The following is a 6,000-nucleotide window of genomic DNA, read 5'->3' as shown; positions in this document are numbered from 1 at the left end:
TTAGCAACCACCCCAAGTACCTTAGCAACTGCCTAGCAACACCCTAGCAACCACCCAGGTTACCATAGTAACCGCCTAGCAACCACCCAGAACACCTTAGCAATTGCCTAGAAACACCCTAGCAACCGAGTGCCGAATTTTGCCACTGCAAGCACCATTCACATTTTCTTCAGGAAATGTACATTCTAGTATTGTAATTACTATTCACCTGAACAAAACTTTGGCGCGTAACTCGTCCCGCACCGTTTGTCGTAGATCGATGAATGAGGTGTCAAATCGACCGGTTTATTGAGGAGAGGTGTGCTATGACTTTTCTAAGCAATCGGGTGTACGATGTTCACACAGCGTACGAAAAATCGGCTGAACAAAAGTCCCATAGACTTAACATTGCCACAAAATCGGTGAGATCATATCTTTGGATCAGAAGGTCATAGAGACTTGGGGCTGGGCTCTTTTGACTCGGCCAGCCAATAGGTAGTGACACAGCAACTTCATAGCCACGCCCTAGCAACCAATTACAGCACCCTAGCAACCGAGTGCCGAATTTTGCCACTGCAAGCACCATTCACATTTTCTTCAGGAAATGTACATTCTAGTTAATGGTGCTTGCCAAAGGCAAAGCATCATTATTGTTCTCCTGCATACTTATTATTATTATTATTATTCTTCTTCTTCTGGACAAAAACTTCGGCGCGTAACTTGTCCCGCAGTTTTTGTCCTAGACCCATGAATGAGGTGTCAAATCGACCGGCTCATTGAGGAGAGGTGTGCTATGACTTTTATAAGCGATCGGCCCAACGATGTTCGCACAGGGGGCGAAAAAGCGGCCAAAAAAGTCCCATTGACTTTCAATGGCGGAATGTTCAGAAATTTGAATCTCAACTGTCACTTTCTCACACACGCACACACACGCAGGGCCTTAGAACCCTTTCTGTCACTCACTCACATCTCTCACTATTGATCACAGTGTCATAGAGACAAGGGGGCGGGCTCATTTCACTCAGGCAACCAATCAGTCTCTCAGGATCAATGTGACGCTATGAAGCCACGCCCTAGCAACCATATAGAGCACCATAGCAACAGGTTCCATAGACTTCCATTCAAAAAGGTCAAAGATAGTCCTTTGGATAGAAGTGTCATAGGAACATGAGGGTGGGCTCATTTGACTCGGGACAGCAAACGGCCAATCACGAATCACCTTCAAGACTTCATAGCCACGCCCTAGCAACCATTTAGAGCACCCTAGCAACCCAAAGCATAGAGGGATATCTTTAAATCTCAATATCATAGAGGCATGGGGGTTGATTTATATCATTCATACTGGCAAGCAGCCTTTGGAGTATCATCATTGGCAGCTGCCAAGCCACTCCCTAGCAACCAAACAGAGTACCCTAGCAACCGTTTTGCAAGACCTATATCTCTGCATCAGAACATCGTAGAGACATGGCGGTTGGCTTATATTGGCAAGCAGCCTTTGGTGTATCATCATTGGCAGCTGCTAAGCCACTCCCTAGCAACCAAACAGAGTACCCTAGCAACCGTTTAGCAAGACCTATATCTCTGCATCAGAGCATCGTAGAGACATGGCGGTTGGCTCTTTCGACTCATGCTAGCAAACTGGACTTCCAACATGCTACACATGCTAGCAGTGAATAGCTACATGCTAATGGTGATTAGCTAAGTGCTAAAGTGGGCTAAGAACATGCTAAGAACTCTATAAAAACACCATAGTAACCATCTGTGACAACTACCAACCACCTAGTAACATCATAGCAACCACCCAGGTTACCATAGCAACTGCCTAGCAACCACCCATAACACCCTAGCAACCACCTAGCAACACCGTAGCAACTGCCCCAAGTACCTTAGCAACTGCCTAGCAACCGCCTAGCAACCACCCAGGTTACCATAGCAACCGCCTAGCAACCACCCAGAACACCCTAGCAACTGCCTAGCAACACCTTAGCAACCACCCCAAGTACCTTAGCAACTGCCTAGCAACCGCCTAGCAACCACCCAGGTTACCATAGCAACCGCATAGCAACCACCCAGAACACCCTAGCAACCGCCTAGCAACACCTTAGCAACCACCCCAAGTACCTTAGCAACTGCCTAGCAACACCCTAGCAACCACCCAGGTTACCATAGTAACCGCCTAGCAACCACCCAGAACACCTTAGCAATTGCCTAGAAACACCCTAGCAACCGAGTGCCGAATTTTGCCACTGCAAGCACCATTCACATTTTCTTCAGGAAATGTACATTCTAGTATTGTAATTACTATTCACCTGAACAAAACTTTGGCGCGTAACTCGTCCCGCACCGTTTGTCGTAGATCGATGAATGAGGTGTCAAATCGACCGGTTTATTGAGGAGAGGTGTGCTATGACTTTTCTAAGCAATCGGGTGTACGATGTTCACACAGCGTACGAAAAATCGGCTGAACAAAAGTCCCATAGACTTAACATTGCCACAAAATCGGTGAGATCATATCTTTGGATCAGAAGGTCATAGAGACTTGGGGCTGGGCTCTTTTGACTCGGCCAGCCAATAGGTAGTGACACAGCAACTTCATAGCCACGCCCTAGCAACCAATTACAGCACCCTAGCAACCGAGTGCCGAATTTTGCCACTGCAAGCACCATTCACATTTTCTTCAGGAAATGTACATTCTAGTTAATGGTGCTTGCCAAAGGCAAAGCATCATTATTGTTCTCCTGCATACTTATTATTATTATTATTATTCTTCTTCTTCTGGACAAAAACTTCGGCGCGTAACTTGTCCCGCAGTTTTTGTCCTAGACCCATGAATGAGGTGTCAAATCGACCGGCTCATTGAGGAGAGGTGTGCTATGACTTTTATAAGCGATCGGCCCAACGATGTTCGCACAGGGGGCGAAAAAGCGGCCAAAAAAGTCCCATTGACTTTCAATGGCGGAATGTTCAGAAATTTGAATCTCAACTGTCACTTTCTCACACACGCACACACACGCAGGGCCTTAGAACCCTTTCTGTCACTCACTCACATCTCTCACTATTGATCACAGTGTCATAGAGACAAGGGGGCGGGCTCATTTCACTCAGGCAACCAATCAGTCTCTCAGGATCAATGTGACGCTATCAAGCCACGCCCTAGCAACCATATAGAGCACCATAGCAACAGGTTCCATAGACTTCCATTCAAAAAGATCAAAGATATTCCTTTGGATAGAAGTGTCATAGGAACATGAGGGTGGGCTCATTTGACTCGGGACAGCAAACGGCCAATCACGAATCACCTTCAAGACTTTATAGCCACGCCCTAGCAACTATTTAGAGCACCCTAGCAACCCAAAGCATAGAGGGATATCTTCAAATCTGAATATCATAGAGGCATGGGGGTTGATTTATATCATTCATACTGGCTAGCAGGCTTTGGAGTATCATCACTGGCAGCTGCCAAGCCACTCCCTAGCAACCAAACAGAGTACCCTAGCAACCGTTTAGCAAGACCTATATCTCTGCATCAGAGCATCGTAGAGACATGGCGGTTGGCTCTTTTGACTCATGCTAGCAAACTAGACTTCCAACATGCTACACATGCTAGCAGTGAATAGCTACATGCTAATAGTGATTAGCTAAGTGCTAAACTGTCTAAGAACATGCTAAGAACTCTATAAAAACACCATAGTAACCATCTGTGACAACTACCAACCACCTAGTAACATCATAGCAACCACTCAGGTTACCATAGCAACTGCCTAGCAACCACTCATAACACCCTAGCAACCGCCTAGCAACACCTTAGCAACTGCCCCAAGTACCTTACCAACTGCCTAGCAACCACCTAGCAACCGCCCAGGTTACCATAGCAACCGCCTAGCAACCACCCAGAACACCCTAGCAACCGCCTAGCAACACCTTAGCAACCGCCCCAAGTACCTTACCAACTGCCTAGCAACCGCCTAGCAACCACCCAGGTTACCATAGCAACCGCCTAGCAACCACCCAGAACACCCTAGCAACCGCCTAGCAACACCTTAGCAACCACCCCAAGTACCTTAGCAACTGCCTAGCAACCACCCAGGTTACCATAGCAACCGCCTAGCAACCACCCAGAACACCCTAGCAATCGCCTAGCAACACCTTAGCAACCACCCCAAGTACCTTAGCAACTGCCTAGCAACACCCTAGCAACCACCCAGGTTACCATAGCAACCACCCAGAACACCTTAGCAATTGCCTAGAAACACGCTAGCAACCGAGTGCTGAGTTTTGCCATTGCAAGCACCATTCACATTTTCTTCAGGAAATGTACATTCTAGTATTGTAATTACTATTCACCTGGACAAAACTTTGGCGCGTAACTCGTCCCGCACCGTTTGTCGTAGACCCATAAATGAGGTGTCAAATCGACCGGCTTAATGAGGAGAGGTGTGCTATGACTTTTCTAAGCGATCGGGTGTACGAAGTTTGCCCAGCGGACAAAAAATCAGCTGAAAAAAGTCCCATAGACTTAATATTGGGACAAAATCTGTGAGATCATATCTTTGGATCAGAAGGTCATAGAGACTTGGGGCTGGGCTCTTTTGACTCGGCCAGCCAATAGGTAGTGACACAGCAACTTCATAGCCACGCCCTAGCAACCAATTACAGCACCCTAACAACTGAGTGGCGAGTTTTGCCACTGCAAGCACCATTCACATTTTCTTCAGGAAATGTACATTCTAGTTATGATTTATTATTATGTTCCAAAAAAAAAAAAAAAAAAAGTTGTAAAAAATCCTCTGCAATGTTGTAATTTTCATAAGGTAATATTGCACTTAGTAATTATAGAACTTATTACTGCCTATGGATGGATCTGTGGAGTTTTTTTTTTTTTTTTTAACCTTGTGTGGAGGTTCCATAAACGTCTATATCAGACGTCCAGAAGACATCAAAAAAGATATCATTAAAAAAAATCATTCTGGCTCCTCAGTGGACTTCAGTCTTTTCATCGTGTGCCAAGACTTCTGGACATAACTTTGCTTAATGGTGTGTGTGTGTGTGTGTGTGTGTGTGTGTGTGTGTGTGTGTGTGTTTGTGTTTGTGTGTGTTTATAGAGTTACACTTCCGTAATGCACATGAATAAGTAAACAAACAGTGTCAGAAGTATGATCTGAAAAACAGCTCCCTCTTCAGGACAGTGGAGGTAAGTTTGGCCATCCTCAAAGTAACACCATCCATCCATCATTTTTTATGATTCTTTTTTATATAAGGGAATGCAGTTACATGTTACTGCCCCATCCATTGATCCATCCATGTATCCATCCACAAATCATTCAAACATCATCTATCCACTCACCCATCCACCATTCACCCATCCCTGCATTCATTCATTCATTCATTCATCCATCCATCTATCCACAAATTCATCCATTCCTGCGTCCATTCATCCCTTCATCCATCCAGGGATGATCCTTATTCTTTAATATAAGGGAAGGCAGTTACATATTCCTGCCACAAAGAGGTCTAAAATATTACTGAACATGCATGTTAACATACACAGTTTTCAGGAAACTGATAAACACCATCTAATCATGATTACAGGAAGTTTCCCTTCACACTGAAAGTTTTATTTTATTTTTTTTTTTTATTGAAAGCTCTGTAGTCATGAATTTAGACATGATCTACTTTTTAATCCTCTTAAGAGAGTGTTTATATCTTTTTCTATTCTTTGCAAGTGTGTTAATGTGGCATGGGGCAGGTCTCTAAAATAGACTTTAAAAAGAGGAAGGAACAAACTGTAAAACAGCAGAAGAAAGTTTTCAGCTCGCATTTGCAGTTCACTCTCCTGGAGTCTGTTTGCTGTGTCTGAAACTACAACACGGTAAGAGTTACACTTGTTCAGTGATGAATATTGAATAACTAATGAATCTCCATTCACAGAAGAAACTTCTGAGAAACATTTTCTTTCATAATAACCTCTGAACATCCAGAGCTCATGTGTGCCCAGTGTCGTCTTTACATGAGTTTCAACTG

The 6,000-nt window shown here is 44.5% G+C and overlaps 1 protein-coding gene and 1 long non-coding RNA gene across 2 annotated transcripts in view; one reads left to right on the top strand and one right to left on the bottom strand.

Annotated features, from left to right (window-relative positions):
• Positions 1–660: 660 nt before the first annotated feature.
• On the bottom strand, positions 661–4,094 carry LOC127504311 (uncharacterized). Its single transcript, XR_007927343.1, has 2 exons — positions 3,922–4,094; positions 661–1,864 (listed from the first exon to the last, which is right to left on the bottom strand). It is a non-coding gene; the product is annotated as an uncharacterized LOC127504311 (long non-coding RNA).
• Positions 4,095–5,561: 1,467 nt separating this feature from the next.
• The window catches only part of LOC127503995 (hemicentin-1-like), a 196,558-nt gene continuing 196,119 nt past the window's right edge, over positions 5,562–6,000 (top strand). Inside the window, exon 1 of the mRNA XM_051878295.1 lies at positions 5,562–5,848. The gene's annotated coding sequence lies outside the window, so the exon portion shown is untranslated. The remainder of the gene's footprint in view (positions 5,849–6,000) is intronic.

Source organism: Ctenopharyngodon idella, chromosome 2 (assembly GCF_019924925.1).
Source record: "Ctenopharyngodon idella isolate HZGC_01 chromosome 2, HZGC01, whole genome shotgun sequence".
Taxonomy (NCBI): Eukaryota; Metazoa; Chordata; class Actinopteri; order Cypriniformes; family Xenocyprididae; genus Ctenopharyngodon; species Ctenopharyngodon idella.
Note: the sequence above shows the minus strand (reverse complement) of the source record. Positions and strands in the feature narration are given on the sequence as shown.